This window comes from Leptopilina heterotoma, unplaced genomic scaffold (assembly GCF_015476425.1).
Source record: "Leptopilina heterotoma isolate Lh14 unplaced genomic scaffold, ASM1547642v1 Lhet_51, whole genome shotgun sequence".
NCBI lineage: Eukaryota > Metazoa > Arthropoda > Insecta > Hymenoptera > Figitidae > Leptopilina > Leptopilina heterotoma.
The window spans coordinates 4,817,094-4,835,896 of record NW_025111110.1 but is presented as its reverse complement, the minus strand read 5'-3'; the positions used below and the strand labels follow the sequence as shown (position 1 = coordinate 4,835,896).

The window sequence follows — 18,803 nt, the reverse complement described above, 5'->3', positions numbered from 1 at the left end:
TTTTTTTTCCCAAAATTTCGGTGTTTGTTCGGTGAGTGTGGCGGGCGGTGGGGACGCTGGCTATCAAAAAATTGTTTTAGATAATTCCTATTGGTCCAAAAAAAGAAGAATTAATCCCTCTTTAATTTGCGACCAAGAAATAAACATTTGGTCTAAAATTGTTCGAGTTATGAATTTTTTTGAACTTTTTTTCCAAATTTTCGTTTTTCTGATACGGGCGTGGGTGGGGACGCTGGCTATCAAAAATTGTTTTAAAAAATTCCTATTGGTCCATTAAAAGAAGAATTAATCCCTCTTTAATTTCCGACCAAGAAATAAACATTTGGTTTAAAATTGTTCGAGTTATGAATTTTTTTGAACTTTTTTTCCAAATTTTCGTTTTTCTGATACGGGCGGGTGGGGACGCTGGCTATCAAAAATTGTTTTAGATAATTTCTATTGGTCCAAAAAAAGAAGAATTAATCCCTCTTTAATTTGCGACCAAGAAATAAACATTTGGTCTAAAATTGTTCGAGTTATGAATTTTTTTGAACTTTTTTTTCCAAATTTTCGTTTTTCTGATACCGGCGGGTGGGGACGCTGGCTATCAAAAATTGTTTTAGATAATTCCTATTGGTCCAATGAAAGGAAGCATTAATCCCTCTTTAATTTGCGACCAAGAAATAAACATTTGGTCTAAAATTGTTCGAGTTATGAATTTTTTTGAACTTTTTTTCCAAATTTTCGTTTTTCTGATACGGGCGGGTGGGGACGCTGGCTATCAAAAATTGTTTTAAAAACTCCAATTGGTCCAAAAAAAGAAGAATTAATCCCTCTTTAATTTCCGACCAAGAAATAAACATTTGGTCTAAAATTTTTCGAGTTATGAATTTTTTTGAACTTTTTTTCCAAATTTTCGTTTTTCTGATACGGGCGGGTGGGGACGCTGGCTATCAAAAATTGTTTTAAAAAATTCCTATTGGTCCATTAAAAAGAAGAATTAATCCCTCTTTAATTTCCGACCAAGAAATAAACATTTGGTTTAAAATTGTTCGAGTTATGAATTTTTTTTGAACTTTTTTTCCAAATTTTCGTTTTTTCTGATGCGGGCGGGTGGGGACGCTGGCTATCAAAAATTGTTTTAGATAATTCCTATTGGTCCAATGAAAAGAAGAATTAATCCCTCTTTAATTTCCGACCAAGAAATAAACATTTGGTTTAAAATTGTTCGAGTTATGAATTTTTTTGAACTTTTTTTCCAAATTTTCGTTTTTCTGATACGGGCGGGTGGGGACGCTGGCTATCAAAAATTGTTTTAGATAATTCCTATTGGTCCAATGAAAAGAAGAATTAATCCCTCTTTAATTTCCGACCAAGAAATAAACATTTGGTTTAAAATTGTTCGAGTTATGAATTTTTTTGAACTTTTTTTCCAAATTTTCGTTTTTCTGATACGGGCGGGTGGGGACGCTGGCTATCAAAAATTGTTTTAGATAATTCCTATTGGTCCAAAAAAAGAAGAATTAATCCCTCTTTAATTTGCGACCAAGAAATAAACATTTGGTCTAAAATTGTTCGAGTTATGAATTTTTTTGAACTTTTTTTCCAAATTTTCGTTTTTCTGATACGGGCGGGTGGGGACGCTAACTATCAAAATTGTTTTAAAAAATTCCTATTGGTCCAATGAAAAGAAGCATTAATCCCTCTTTAATTTGCGACCAAGAAATAAACATTTGGTCTAAATTGTTCGAGTTATGAATTTTTTTGAACTTTTTTTCCAAATTTTCGTTTTTCTGATACGGGCGGGTGGGGACGCTGGCTATCAAAAATTGTTTTAGATAATTCCTATTGGTCCAAAAAAAAGAAGAATTAATCCCTCTTTAATTTCCGACCAAGAAATAAACATTTGGTTTAAAATTTTTCGAGTTATGAATTTTTTTGAACTTTTTTTTCCAAATTTTCGTTTTTCTGATACGGGCGGGTGGGGGACGCTGGCTATCAAAAATTGTTTTAAAAATTCCAATTGGTCCAAAAAAAAGAAGAATTAATCCCTCTTTAATTTCCGATCAAGAAATAAACATTTGGTCTAAAATTTTTCGAGTTATGAATTTTTTTGAACTTTTTTTCCAAATTTTCGTTTTTCTGATACGGGCGGGTGGGGACGCTGGCTATCAAAAATTGTTTTAAAAAATTCCTATTGGTCCAATGAAAAGAAGCATTAATCCCTCTTTAACTTGCGCCCAAGAAATAAACATTTGGTTTAAAATTGTTCGAGTTATGAATTTTTTTGAACTTTTTTTCCAAATTTTCGTTTTTCTGATACGGGCGGGTGGGGACGCTGGCTATCAAAAATTGTTTTAGATAATTCCTATTGGTCCAAAAAAAAGAAGAATTAATCCCTCTTTAATTTCCGACCAAGAAATAAACATTTGGTTTAAAATTTTTCGAGTTATGAATTTTTTTGAACTTTTTTTCCAAAATTTCGTTTTTCTGATACGGGCGGGTGGGGACGCTGGCTATCAAAAATTGTTTTAAAAATTCCAACTGGTCCAAAAAAAAGAAGAATTAATCCCTCTTTAATTTGCGACCAAGAAATAAACATTTGGTCTAAAATTGTTCGAGTTATGAATTTTTTTGAACTTTTTTTTCCAAAATTTCGTTTTTCTGATACGGGCGGGTGGGGACGCTGGCTATCAAAAATTGTTTTAAAAATTCCAACTGGTCCAAAAAAAAGAAGAATTAATCCCTCTTTAATTTGCGACCAAGAAATAAACATTTGGTCTAAAATTTTTCGAGTTATGAATTTATTGAACTTTTTTTCCAAATTTTCGTTTGTCTGATACGGGCGGGTGGGGATGCTGGCTATCAAAAATTGTTTTAAAAATTCCAATTGGTCCAAAAAAAAGAAGAATTAATCCCTCTTTAATTTCCGACCAAGAAATAACATTTGGTTTAAAATTGTTCGAGTTATGAATTTTGTTGAACTTTTTTTCCAAATTTTCGTTTTTCTGATACGGGCGGGTGGGGACGCTGGCTATCAAAAATTGTTTTAAATAATTCCTATTGGTCCAAAAAAAAGAAGAATTAATCCCTCTTTAATTTGCGACCAAGAAATAAACATTTGGTCTAAAATTGTTAGAGTTACGAATTTTTTTTGAACTTTTTTTCCAAAATTTCGTTTTTTCTGATACGGGCGGGTGGGGACGCTGGCTATCAAAAATTGTTTTAGATAATTCCTATTGGTCCAATGAAAAGAAGAATTAATCCCTCTTTAATTTCCGACCAAGAAATAAACATTTGGTCTAAAATTTTTCGAGTTATGAATTTTTTTGAACTTTTTTTCCAAATTTTCGTTTTTCTGATACGGGCGGGTGGGGACGCTGGCTATCAAAAATTGTTTTAAAAATTCCAATTGGTCCAAAAAAAAGAAGAATTAATCCCTCTTTAATTTCCGACCAAGAAATAAACATTTGGTCTAAAATTTTTCGAGTTATGAATTTTTTTGAACTTTTTTTCCAAATTTTCGTTTTTCTGATACGGGCGGGTGGGGACGCTGGCTATCAAAAATTGTTTTAAAAAATTCCTATTGGTCCAATGAAAAGAAGCATTAATCCTTCTTTAACTTGCGCCCAAGAAATAAACATTTGTTTTAAAATTGTTCGAGTTATGAATTTTTTTTGAACTTTTTTTCCAAATTTTCGTTTTTCTGATACGGGCGGGTGGGGACGCTGGCTATCAAAAATTGTTTTAGATAATTCCAATTGGTCCAAAAAAAAGAAGAATTAATCCCTCTTTAATTTCCGACCAAGAAATAAACATTTGGTCTAAAATTTTTCGAGTTATGAATTTTTTTGAACTTTTTTTCCAAATTTTCGTTTTTCTGATACGGGCGGGTGGGGACGCTGGCTATCAAAAATTGTTTTAAAAATTCCAACTGGTCCAAAAAAAAGAAGAATTAATCCCTCTTTAATTTGCGACCAAGAAATAAACATTTGGTCTAAAATTTTTCGAGTTATGAATTTTTTTGAACTTTTTTTCCAAATTTTCGTTTTTCTGATACGGGCGGGTGGGGACGCTGGCTATCAAAAATTGTTTTAAAAATTCCAATTGGTCCAAAAAAAAGAAGAATTAATCCCTCTTTAATTTCCGACCAAGAAATAAACATTTGGTCTAAAATTTTTCGAGTTATGAATTTTTTTGAACTTTTTTTCCAAATTTTCGTTTTTCTGATACGGGCGGGTGGGGACGCTGGCTATCAAAAATTGTTTTAAAAATTCCAATTGGTCCAAAAAAAAGAAGAATTAATCCCTCTTTAATTTCCGACCAAGAAATAAACATTTGGTTTAAAATTGTTCGAGTTATGAATTTTTTTTGAACTTTTTTTCCAAATTTTCGTTTTTCTGATACGGGCGGGTGGGGACGCTGGCTATCAAAAATTGTTTTAAAAAATTCCTATTGGTCCATTAAAAAGAAGAATTAATCTCTTTTTAATTTCCGACCAAGAAATAAACATTTGGTTTAAAATTGTTCGAGTTATGAATTTTTTTGAACTTTTTTTCCAAATTTTCGTTTTTCTGATACGGGCGGGTGGGGACGCTGGCTATCAAAAATTGTTTTAGATAATTCCTATTGGTCCAAAAAAAAGAAGAATTAATCCCTCTTTAATTTGCGACCAAGAAATAAACATTTGGTCTAAAATTGTTCGAGTTATGAATTTTTTTGAACTTTTTTTCCAAATTTTCGTTTTTCTGATACGGGCGGGTGGGGACGCTGGCTATCAAAAATTGTTTTAAAAAATTCCTATTGGTCCATTAAAAAGAAGAATTAATCCCTCTTTAATTTCCGACCAAGAAATAAACATTTGGTTTAAAATTGTTCGAGTTATGAATTTTTTTGAACTTTTTTTCCAAATTTTCGTTTTTCTGATACGGGCGGGTGGGGACGCTGGCTATCAAAAATTGTTTTAGATAATTTCTATTGGTCCAAAAAAAGAAGAATTAATCCCTCTTTAATTTGCGACCAAGAAATAAACATTTGGTCTAAAATTGTTCGAGTTATGAATTTTTTTGAACTTTTTTTCCAAATTTTCGTTTTTCTGATACCGGCGGGTGGGGACGCTGGCTATCAAAAATTGTTTTAGATAATTCCTATTGGTCCAATGAAAGGAAGCATTAATCCCTCTTTAATTTGCGACCAAGAAATAAACATTTGGTCTAAAATTGTTCGAGTTATGAATTTTTTTGAACTTTTTTTTCCAAATTTTCGTTTTTCTGATACGGGCGGGTGGGGACGCTGGCTATCAAAAATTGTTTTAAAAACTCCAATTGGTCCAAAAAAAAGAAGAATTAATCCCTCTTTAATTTCCGACCAAGAAATAAACATTTGGTCTAAAATTTTTCGAGTTATGAATTTTTTTGAACTTTTTTTCCAAATTTTCGTTTTTCTGATACGGGCGGGTGGGGACGCTGGCTATCAAAAATTGTTTTAAAAAATTCCTATTGGTCCATTAAAAAGAAGAATTAATCCCTCTTTAATTTCCGACCAAGAAATAAACATTTGGTTTAAAATTGTTCGAGTTATGAATTTTTTTGAACTTTTTTTCCAAATTTTCGTTTTTCTGATGCGGGCGGGTGGGGACGCTGGCTATCAAAAATTGTTTTAGATAATTCCTATTGGTCCAATGAAAAGAAGAATTAATCCCTCTTTAATTTCCGACCAAGAAATAAACATTTGGTTTAAAATTGTTCGAGTTATGAATTTTTTTGAACTTTTTTTCCAAATTTTCGTTTTTCTGATGCGGGCGGGTGGGGACGCTGGCTATCAAAAATTGTTTTAGATAATTCCTATTGGTCCAATGAAAAGAAGAATTAATCCCTCTTTAATTTCCGACCAAGAAATAAACATTTGGTCTAAAATTGTTCGAGTTATGAATTTTTTTGAACTTTTTTTCCAAATTTTCGTTTTTCTGATGCGGGCGGGTGGGGACGCTGGCTATCAAAAATTGTTTTAGATAATTCCTATTGGTCCAATGAAAAGAAGAATTAATCCCTCTTTAATTTCCGACCAATAAATAAACATTTGGTTTAAAATTTTTCGAGTTATGAATTTATTGAACTTTTTTTCCAAATTTTCGTTTTTCTGATACGGGCGGGTGGGGATGCTGGCTATCAAAAATTGTTTTAAAAATTCCAATTGGTCCAAAAAAAAGAAGAATTAATCCCTCTTTAATTTCCGACCAAGAAATAAACATTTGGTCTAAAATTTTTCGAGTTATGAATTTTTTTGAACTTTTTTTCCAAATTTTCGTTTTTCTGATATGGGCGGGTGGGGACGCTGGCTATCAAAAATTGTTTTAGATAATTCCTATTGGTCCAATGAAAAGAAGCATTAATCCCTCTTTAATTTGCGACCAAGAAATAAACAGTTGGTCTAAAATTTTTCGAGTTATGAATTTTTTTGAACTTTTTTTCCAAATTTTCGTTTTTCTGATACGGGCGGGTGGGGACGCTGGCTATCAAAAATTGTTTTAGATAATTCCTATTGGTCCAATGAAAGGAAGCATTAATCCCTCTTTAATTTGCGACCAAGAAATAAACATTTGGTCTAAAATTGTTCGAGTTATGAATTTTTTTGAACTTTTTTTCCAAGAAATAAACATTTGGTCTAAAATTGTTCGAGTTATGAATTTTTTTTTCTAATTTTCGTTTTTTTTAGTAAAGGGTGATTATTGCTCCTCAAAATGTGACAATTGAAAATTTTTTAAATAAATGTATGATAGACAACGTTCCCACCCGCCCGTATCAGAAAAACGAAAATTGGAGAAAAAATCGAAAAAAAATTCATATCTCGAACAATTTTAGACCAAATTTTTATTTCTTGGTCACACATTAAAGGAGGATTATTGCTCTTTAATAAAATGTGACTATTGCAATTTTTTTCTATAAACTGTATTAGCTAGCGTACGTTGTTTTTGCGTTGATTGAACCATATTGGGCCACCGAGCTACTATGTGTGTCGGCGCCTATGGATTCTTCTGATGGCTGGCGGCCGGCGGGTCGCTAGTTTCACCCAGCCAAAATTCTCCATCCGCCAATTAGCAGACAATCGAATTTTCGAGTTTTGCGAAGCTAAGAGCTTTTAAATATTCAATTGTTAATATAATAATCAATTGATTTTTATGTTAAATTATGTTTGTATTTAACTCTATAGTGATAGAAATTATTGCGAAAAGGAAAGAATGAAGTTTATCATTTCGTATTATTCAGTTGCGACGCCTATGAATTTGTCAAGCGTCTGGCGGATGGCGGGTCGCTAGCTTTACGGCACCTTTTTATTTGAATTTTTTAGTAGTAGCAGGTCCACCCGTACGCTATCAGACAATCGAAACTTTTGGATAAAAACGATTAAAAATTTATTTTTTTTAAATTTAATAATTCTAATCATCTGAAAATTACCTGAGTTTCAGTAGGGATTCAGCCTTAATCAGTTCTGAATTATAGAATATTTTATTTCAACCCCGTGTGGAAATCTGCCCAAGTTAGCCCAGTTAAAAACTGGGAGCCAGCTGGGCCCCACCTGGGCTTCCCATTTTCATAAAAATATTAACATTATAATAGAAAAAGTCTGAAAATTAAATATAACTATTCACAATAAATCATTCTACAATTAATTCATAATAATAATAATCATTATTATTTTAAACAATTTATTATTGTCAATAATTATAAACTTTTATTGTACTACACTAACAGACATTTAGTTTTATTGAAATTTTAAAGTTGTTCCAGCTGAATTTATTTATTTAATAATTAACTCATCAAGGTATAACGGTTTTTAATACATTTTAATAATTGTTTAAACAAATAATTGTTGTTATTTAATAACTTTTGATACACATAACTTAGAAACTTGCAATTTTTTTTCCTAATTTTGCAATTAACTAATAGGAACGACATAAAATAAAGAAAATTTATGGTTTTAACAATTCAGAAATTGTTTAAACAAATGATTGTTGTTATTTATTAACTTTTGATACACATAACTTAGAAACTTGCAATTTTTTTCCTAATTTTGCAATTAAGTAATACGAACAACATAAAATAAAGATAATTTATGGTTTTAACAATTAAGAAATTGTTTAAACAAATTATTGTTGTTATTTATTAACTTTTGATACACATAACTTAGAAACTTGCAGTTTTTTCCTAATTTTGCAATTAACTAATGTAAATAGTAAATCATTCGGATGTTTTATGATTTTAATTTTAACAATTTATCAAATGTTTAAACAAATAATTGTTGTTATTTACTAACTCTTGACACATAGCATCTAGAAGAATGAAGTTTTTTCTTATTTTGCAATTAGTTAATCAGAGTAGTAGTAATTGTAAAATTAGAAAGAAACTGCAAGTTTCTGGATTGTTTGTATTAAAAGTTAATAAACAATAACAATTATTTGTTTAAACAATTTCTGAACTGTTTAAATCATAAAATACTGTTATTTCATACTTTTCAGATTAGTTAAATATAAAATTAAAAAGAAACTGCATTTTTTTAGGTGCTTTGTGTCAAAAATTAGTAAATAACAACAATCATTTGTTTAAACAATTTTTGAATTGTTAAAACCTTAAATTATTTTTATTTCATGTGGTTCGAATTAGTTAATTGCAAAATTAGAAAAAAACTGCATCTTTCTGGAAGCTAGTGTCAGGAGTTACTAATTAACAACAATTATTTATTTAAACAATAACGACTGCAATATAACATTAGTAAAATTTATTATATATAATAACAAAAATCGTTTACAGTGAAAATTATTAAATAGTTTAGTTTTTCTTTAACATTTAATAATAAAACTTTGATGTAATTATGGTCATCTTCGTACATGAATTGACAATTGACAAACATGTTAACATTTTACGGAAGCATTTTAGAGTTTGTCTATTGACCCACTCACGGTGGGTTCCGGTCAGGCGAAATAATATTATAAGTGGGCGTGAGCTGGGCCCTACCTGGGCTTCCCAGTTTTTGAGGACCCACATCAATAATTATATAAGTAAAAATTTCTAAGTCCAAACCTAAAAATTTTTTTTTCAACAAAAAATTAATGTTTATAATGACTTAGATTAAGAAAAAACGTGTTTTTAACAAAAATGTATTCACAATATTTTTTTTATGTAATGTCCACATAATTAATTAGTAAAAATTTCTAAGTCCAAACTAAAAAAAATTTTTTTTTTTAGACCAACAAATTAATGTTTATAATGATTGTAAACAATAAAAAACACATTTTTAATAAAAATGTATTGATATATTTTTTTCATAATAATATAAATATTATTTTAAGAATATTTATCGTTCTTATTACATTAATAATATTGTTATAATTATTATTAAATTATTTATTTGTTACGGTGTATTCGTGTCAGTAAGTGCTTTATTGAATCATTACAGCAGATCAACAAGTCACTGACAATAAAACGTCGGTGTTCAGTAGTTAGTCTCCGTAGTATAGTGGTTAGGGCGTTAGTCTAGTAGTCCGTAGGTCGTAGGTTCAATCCCCGCGTGCGTTAAATTTTATTTGTTTCTTAGGTTTGCGTTTATTCCGATTTTTCTGCATTGTATTCGTATAAGTATGCAATTTAGTGATTATATATACCGTTTAATAATTTAATTAACAAATTTCTAATTTTTTTATAAATTTTTAATTTATGAATGAAAGGATATATATTAATTCCCATATATATGCTAACATTATTTATGAATTTGCTTTTGGTCACAATTTCATTAAAAAAAGTAAAAATCGTTAAATAATAACGTTATTTATTTATAATTCGACTTATTTGTTATTAATAAACAATTTATTCATTAATTTGAATGAAAACTAAATCTATGGGCCCCAGCTGGATTTTTCCTAGGTGGGCTGTGGCTGGATTCACCGTTACAAGCCAAGGAATCGCCCACCTGGGCCATCCCTGCTGGGACCCACCTAGAACCTGGGAAGCCCACCTGGGACCCACCGTGGGCCCACCTCACTTTTCCACACGGGACTTTTAAGTAGTAGTTCTAATATTTCTTTAATATTATCATGGATATTAAATAAATATTATGTTAAATTGAATATATTATTAAATAGTCTCTGAATACTAACGGGAATTTTAAATATTTAACATTTTTTGTCTTAAAATTGCAGGCTGATGGTCAAGAAGAAGGAGTCAGTGTACCTGGTACTAACGTATAATCGGTGAAAATACTTCAAGAAGGTAACAGTGTTATTGCTCCACTGAGAGAATCATCGTTCGGCAAGTCTTAAAAAATTATTAAATTATTAAAATAAATATTTTAATATATTATAGCGACACTAAGAAAATCCTGCGTCTCAGAGCCTATGATGAGGCTTAAAGCGAAAACATAAGTTTTAATTATAGCGCTAATATATTAATTTTACACTACTACCTTTAAGAGTTCAGTGTCTCTATGTTTTTTCGTATCATTTTTTCCGCACCTTTTTACATATTTTTTAATGAAAAAATATCTTATTCAACAAACGTTAGTACCTACATATTTTATCAAAGAAATCTGTACTTAGGTTCAAATATTTCTGTGTTTTGTGCACGGAATAAAAACTATGCCTGGAACATCTATATATTTCACTATATTTGGGAAGTTTTTAGTAATACTTTCACTATTCTAGAGAAATATAAATGTTACGATGTTCAATGAGTTGTTCCAGGAGAATATTTTTTTTCGTTTGTGTTTTATTTTCAGCAAATTTATTATCGTAGGAGATAAAATTTGTTGCTAATCGCAGGTACATTGATTTATAATTGTACTTTATTGCTATTGACTAGAATTCAACTTTATCTGATATATTTTTTAAATTATCATAGAAAAACAATTTTTATTAATAGGGATATGTTTTCTTAAAGGAAATTTAAGTTTGGTTTTAAAAGACAACTGTATACGCTGCAAACGAACTTGCGCGGTTTTTTAAAGTTTTAAAAAGAGCTTGGTTTGCTCTTTTAATTTCCGTTGTAATAATTTTTGTGAAAAATGAATTTGACGCTGCAGGACGATCTTGTGCGGGGTTTTTTTATTAATCGCGATTTTAAGAGTGATTATCCTTTCAGTGCTTTGCTATTTTGTTGGATATTAATAGGTAAGACCACTTACCCGGCGGATTAAAGGGTAATAATGTATTTAACAAGTAAGTATCTATATTATTTTTATTAAGCTTTTTAAGTTAATAAATAAAATAAACAAAGCAACTAACATTTTTTTTGTTTCTGTTGTAGGTTCAAAGGAAATTATAATAGGTTTGACTTAAAAATTTGTATACACAGATAAAAATTAATATTGTATTTATGTAATTAAATTTTTGCTTCACATGGTTTATAATGAAAAATTTTTGCTTCATGATTTTCATACTCGTTTTTTCTGTTGTAGGTTTATTAACATTACTGAGAGTCTACTGCATTTTGAATTCTAAAGACGTTTAGTATAAGGGAGGACTATACTGTATCTCGATGTAAAAGGCAAAGGTACATAATTACTAATATTACACTGTAGTTAAAAATGTTATACTGTAAAATCTACTTTTTAATCTAAATATTATAAAAATTTACAAATATATTTTCAAAGTTGTGTTTTACATTATCGAGAGTTTACCGTATCTTAAGTCCCAAATTGTAAGAGTCCCATATAAAATATCGTAAAAAGGTTAACAAGAAACTATTTCTATAAATTTTAAAGACAAACGATTGTCACAATTAAGGATCGTCTACGGCAAATTAAAAATTAATTCTTTATTAAATATCTTCTCTTCTTCTCTACTATACGAACATTATCGAGAGTTGACTACATTTTAAATTGAAGTCTTATATTTTTTTTCTCAATTTAAATTTTGAAAGTTTTTTCGTACAAAAAAAGTAAACTTTTATTATTTACAAAGTGAAACTTAAACTGTTAGGAATTTGTGCGCATTTATGTCAACACTATTAACTTAATAGTATCAAATTGCAACGAATTGATAGCAAAAATGTCAATCAAATCAAAAGTTGATATAAATTTTTGGCATCAACTTGATACACTTTAGTATCAATTTACTACTTCCAAGAAAAGTGTGAATTAAATATGGTAAAGTTTTATAAAAAATATCAATGAGTAAATTTTTGCTTTGTTCGAAATAAATTTTATTATTATTATTTTTCACAAAAATTTACTTCGAAAGTATTGTAGCAATTTTTACTCTGAATATAGTAAAAGTTGAGAGTATTTTTTCATTATTAGTAAACTTTTTAATTGCGCCAAAGCCGTTTCGAATTTTTTCTTTTATCGAAAAGGTGTTTAAATATAAGATATTGGCAGTATGTCATTATGGGGAGATAATATTCCAAAAAAGGGCAGAGATAATGTGATAAACTTTGATTACGTAAAATCTTCCAGAAAAAGGATAATCTGTACAATGAGTTTGCAAAATATGAATAAAATCACTATATGGAGGTATCATACGAAATTGTAGGGACCTCATATAGACCCATCTCATGGACTTTTGCCGCGAGTTTGATTGCCAAGTGCTGAAGTGTCACTTTAATCTGAAGGTTCCGAGTTACTCAGACACGATTTCCTCTCACCATTCGTTTCCTAGACAGATGGTTGCTTCACCACATGTTACCTAACTGTTGGGTACCTTTGAGTGCGCCTCTACTTGTTCTCGGCGGGAACCTTTTTCCTCTTTTCTCACCTTTGAAAATTTATTTTTATGAATCTCAGTTCTTTAAAAATAGGCCCTTTTTCTTCTAATTTAATCGGTTTCTCCAATATAGTTTTAATGATGGTTCAGTTAATTCATTTAATTATTGTCATTTATCATGAGTTGATATTTATTTTAATAACTATTTTGTTTTCTACTTTCACATATCTTGTTTGTTATGGACCATTTTTCTCTAACATTTCTTGTTTATGGACTATTTCTTCTGTTGCATTTCTTGTTTATAAACTTTTTTCTTCTATATAATATTTATTAACTTTGTTTATTAGTTTATTTTCGGAAATCGACAAACATTTCTTGTTTATAAATTATTGTCAGGGCTCGAACTAAGTCAGTAAATTTGCTTGAAGTCCTTAAAAGTTCGTTTTTTTAGAAGAAAGGTCCGTAAAGTCCGTAATTTGATTGAGAAAAGACGAAGAGTTCGTAAATTCTACGATATAATTTGGAGAATTTTAAAGAAGTTACAAATGATTGCAGAAATTCAATTATTTTCAAAAGTAATAAAATTTTTCACAGACATTCAATTATGTTCAAAATTTTTTTAAAATTCTCGTCAAAATTTCAATTATTTTTAGAAATAATTAAATTCTTCTCCGAAATTCAATTATTTTTAAAAATTTAATAAAATTCTTGGCAAAATTTCAATTACTTTTGAAAAACTTTCTTCAATTCAATGATTTTCAATATTTACTATTTTAAAAAAATTGTCTAAAAGAATTCAATTATTTTTAAAAAATTTAATAAAATTCTACGCAAACCTTTAATTATTGTCATAAAGTAATAAAAATTTCACAGGAATTCAATTATTTACAAATTTTTTATAAATTTCTTCGCAATAATTCAATTAATTTCATTATTCATAAAATTTTTACTCGGTTTCAATTATTTTCGTAAATAATAAAATTCTTCTCAGGAATTCAATTATTTTCACAAATAATAAAACTCATCACAGAATTTAAATTATTTTGAATACAATTTTAATCGAATTCGTCGAAAAATGTAATTATTTTTAAAAATTTTATTAAAATTCGTTAAAAGAATTTAATTATTTAAAAATTTATTGATAAAATGCTTTTTAAGAATTCAATTTTAAGAAATAAGCAATTATTTAATAAATTGTTTTTTTTGTATGTAAATAATTGAATTCTAGTAGAATTTTTAATTCAGTTAAAAATTTTCTAGGTATTATAATTGAATATTAAAAGCATTGGAATGTAAATTTTAAGAAATAATTGAATTTTAAAAAGGTTTCGAATTAAAATCTTTAAGAATCTGAAATTTTCATTTTTTTAACTAACAATTCTGTGGAATTTTTTTTTTAAGAAAGTTTAATTACGGATTTTTTTTTGAAATTATTTCAAGTTTTTATTTTCTAATATATATTTAATTGAAAAATTTACGAATAATTGAAATTTTGTAAAATTGTATTGTAAACAAATAAACTTGAAAATTCTTAAAGAACATTTTAAAAAATTATTAAAAATAATGCATTTTATAGAAGTATTTTAGTTAAAAACACGAAAAAAAAATTCAATTTTGGAAAAGTTACAAATTATTGCAGATATTCAATTATTTTCAAGAGTAATAATATTCTTCGCAAAAATTAAATATTGTTCAAAAGTAATCAAATTCTTCTTAAGAATTTAATTATTTTCACAAATAATAAAACTCATCGCAGAATTTAAATTATTTTTTTATTTAATTTTAATCGAATTCCTCGACAAATGTAATTATTCTTGAAAATTTTATTAAAATTCGTCGAAAGAATTCAATTATTTAAAAATTTGTTGATAAAATTCTTTGTAGGAATTGAATTTCAAGAAACTTTCAATTATTCAATAAATTATTTATTTTTGTATTTAAATATTTGAATTTGTAGTAGAATTTTTTTATAAAAATTTATTTAAAAATGGATTTCAGTTAAAAATTTTCGATTATAATTGAATATTAAAAGCATTAGAGCATAAATTTGTAGAAATAATTGAATTTTGTAATTAATTTTTTTGAAAAAGTTTATTTGAATTTTTTTGTATTATTTTAAGTTTTTATTTTCTAATATATATTTAATTGAAGATTTTTACGAATAATTGAAATTTCGTAAAATTGAATATTGTAAAGAAATGAATTTGAAAATTGTCAAAGAATTTTTTCGAAAATTATTAAAAATATTCGATTTAAAGAAGAATTTTAGTTAAAAATTCTTGAAAATAATAATTGAATTGATAATGATTTTATCACTCGGTCATTAATTATTATAAAACATGAAGAATTGGCCACTCCGAGTGGAAGACTCGGAGTTATCGATATCTTCATGTTTTATAGTTATATGAAAATTTTAATTTGTAGGTTTATGTAAAATGTTCTCTTATTTGACTTGGACTGGTTATATTTTTGTCAGAAATTGGTCCGAAATTTTTCATTTTTGGTCCGTAAAGTCCGTATTTTTAAATACTTTAATGGTTCGAGCCATGTATTGTCCTCTAGAACATTTATTTATTTAGGGTTTATTTATTTATAGGCATTGATAAATATTCCTTTTTTATAAACTATTATAACGTTTCTTGTTTGTGAACTATATTTTCTTCATATAAAAAAGGAAAATGAGAAATGTTTGAAGAGAGAAAAAAAATTGATCAATGGTCGATGCTTGTTTTCAACAAGGCGTTAATGAAGCTAATTTGCCTACATAAAGAATGTAGAAATTTTTTCGAGTGAATTTTAATTAAATGTGGGAGAAACTTGATATAAAGTCGTAAATATAAATGTGAGGAAAAAGTTAATAATTTGGAATGGTTTATTTTATATATAAAGAATCACTTTTCCATGGTAAAAAGTAATCTGAGCCACTGCGCATCATATTTACTATGAAAAGCCAATTGTGAAGGTTACGACCATATCTATGTAACTATATGCTACAAATATATAAGTATGGTATGAACACGTAATTACGCCGGTAAAAGTAGCTTATACCCAACTAAAAATGGAAGTTGTGTTGATATCTTCACTTCATCTTCGAACACCCACATTTTATTCACCAACAACCGTTTTACAGTATTTTTTATACTATCTTCTTTATTTTTCGAAAATCTGTTTCTTTATTCTAACAATAAATATATTTGAATAATAATTTTATGCTAGTTTATTTTTTTAATTTTAAAAAACAATTTCTTTATTTAAGTACCTACTTGAACAATAATTTTATAGTACTCGACAATTTTTTTCGTTTTGAAAAACAATTTTTTATTTCAAGCATACTTTTTCGTAATTCAAAAAAAACACACTTCTTAAAAAATTCAAAAAAGCGTATTGTGAATTTTAAAAATTGAGTTATAAATTGAATCGTTTTATGAATACAAATTGTGCGTGGATAAAAGAAAACAAAAATTGTCTCGTCGACGACGTTAATAAATCTTTCGAATCACGTGTTCCGTGCAGAAGCAAAAGGCAATATATTTAGTTTTGAAAGCCAAAAAGTTTGATTTAACACCGTGACAAATATTATATTACTTTAGTTCATAGACGGTAAATGTAAATAATTTGCATTATTTTTTTTCTTTAATTTTTTTTTGTGTAAAGGAGTGACAGCTTGTTAACGACAGATGATAGATTTTAAACTTTTGCACTCGTGAATATTGTCATACATAAAAACAAGTTTGCGTATGATATAAATTATGTGCGCACATGTTTAGTTATAGTTAATTAAAATCTCCATTGATTCATAAAAAGAAGAAAATCTTTTTTATTTATTTATTTAAACTTTGAACGGGCTTACAAATATAAAATGTCAACTTTCAGTTGACAATATAATTATAGTAATCATCATTTGTTATTCTCAGGCATTGTTAGATTGGTAATTTTTTGTGACTTTCTCCGAAGAAAGGTACCTCAGGAGTATAATTAATAGTTACAATTTAGTAATTATAATTTAATAATTAATTAATTATTAATTATTAATTAATTCATTATAATAATTTTGTATTTCCCAAGAAAAAGACAAATTAAATTTAAAATTCATTTTGGTGGAAGACTAAAGAATTAAATTTTGAACATTTTAAATAATTAAAGATTGTGTTTGAATAAAAATTATAATTTTCTGTCAATAAAAAATATTTTTAATTTTAGCTAATTCAAATGCAACTTTAAATTGTTTAAAATATTAAAAATAAATTCTTTACCCTACTAACAAAATTAATTTAAAGACTTTTTTTTCTTCAATTGAAAATTTGAAATAATTAAAATTTTGAACGTTCAAATAAAATGTTTTTTTTTTATTTCAATATTTTTAAATATATTAAACTAAAATGAAAAAAATGAAATTGTTGAAAAAATGAAAAATATAATTGTAACTGAACATTCATTAGTTAAAAATCAATTTTTTAATTATAAAATAACAATATTTTGTAATAAAATTGAAAATAAAAGAAATATTAAACATATCGTCGTTCATTTGAACGTTTAAAACTTTAGGAACAATTGAAAAATGCAGAGTTGCCATAGGAAAGGGGAATCAGGAAATTCAGGAAAAAGTCAGGAAATTTTATTTAAAGTATTGGAAAAATATTAAATTTCTAGAATTGATAAGAAAATTATAGAGTTAAACTTTAAACAATGTGAAATTGAATTTATTTTAAATAATTTATGTAATTCTTAAAAGACAGTCATAAAATTATTATTTAAAAATTATTTAGGGAATAGTTTTAATTAAAAATTCAAAAAATAATTTAATTTTAATAGAGTTGCATTTACAATTTTTATAAATAATTGAATTTCAAAAAGTTTCAAATTGAAGTTTTAGAAAATTTGAATATTAAACAACTTTAATTGAAAAATTAGGAAAAGTTATTTTTATTTAAATTTTTTTTAATTCACTTGAATTTTTAAATACATATTAAATTTTAAGAGAACCTTTTTTCTTGAATAATTGAATTTTTAAAGAATCTTCTCAAAAATTATTTTAAATAATTTATTCAGAGAAAAATTTTGATTAAAAGTTATAGAAAATAATATTGAATTAAAATTTTGAAAATAATTCTTAATAAGTTACATTGGCAATTTTTGTAGATTAACTAATTTCAAAGAGTTTGAAGCAAATTCGTAATTTTGTGTTTTTTTTGTTTGCTCTCATTTATTATGAAAAATAATGGATTTATAGAAGAATTTTAGTTAAAAACAATAAAAAGTTTGCATTTTGGAGAAGTTAGAAATGATTGCAAAAATTCAATTATATTTAAAAGTTTAAAAAAGTTCTCGTTAAAATTTCAATTATCTCTATAAAAATATTAAAATTCTTCTCCGAAATTCAATTATTTTCAAAAAATTTAATAAATTTATTGGCAAAATTGCAATTATTTTCAAAAATTTTTCTCAATTTAATGATTTTCAATATCTACTATTTTAATAAAATTTTTGAAAAGAATTCAATTATTTAAAACAAATTTTGATAAAATTCTACGAAAACATTAAATTTTTTTCAAAAATAATAAAAATGTCATAGGAATTCAATTATTTACAATGAATTCAATTATTTTCATAAATAATAACATTTTATTTAGGAATTCAATTCTTTTCATAAATAATAAAACTCTTAGCAGAATTTCAATTATTTTTAATTCAATTTTAATCAAATTCCTCGAAAAAATGTAATTATTCAAAAAATTTTATTAAAATTCGTCGAAAGAATTTAATGATTTAAAAATTTATTGATAAAATTCTTTATAAGAATTCAATTTTGAGAATCATTCCATTATTCAATCAATTATTTATTTTCGTATTTAATTGATTGTAAAATAGAGAAATAAATAATTGAATTTTCGTAGAATTTTCTAATAAATATTGATTAAAAAATGGATTTCAGTTAAAATTTTAGATAATAATTGAACATTATTACCATTACAGCGTAAATGTTTAGAAATAATTTAATTTTGAAAAGGTTTTAAATTAAAATCTTTGAAAATTTGAATTTTCCATACTTTTAACTAACAATTCAGCAGAATTAATTTTTTTAAAAAACTTTAACTGAATTTTTTAAAAAAATTATTTCATGCTTTTATTTTCT

At 26.7% G+C, this 18,803-nt stretch overlaps 1 protein-coding gene across 1 annotated transcript in view; it reads left to right on the top strand.

The window, feature by feature from the left end:
* The first annotated feature begins 11,334 nt into the window (after positions 1 to 11,334).
* Positions 11,335 to 18,803, top strand: part of LOC122507791 — a 109,782-nt gene continuing 102,313 nt past the window's right edge. Inside the window, exon 1 of the mRNA XM_043620697.1 lies at positions 11,335 to 11,519. The gene's annotated coding sequence lies outside the window, so the exon portion shown is untranslated. The remainder of the gene's footprint in view (positions 11,520 to 18,803) is intronic.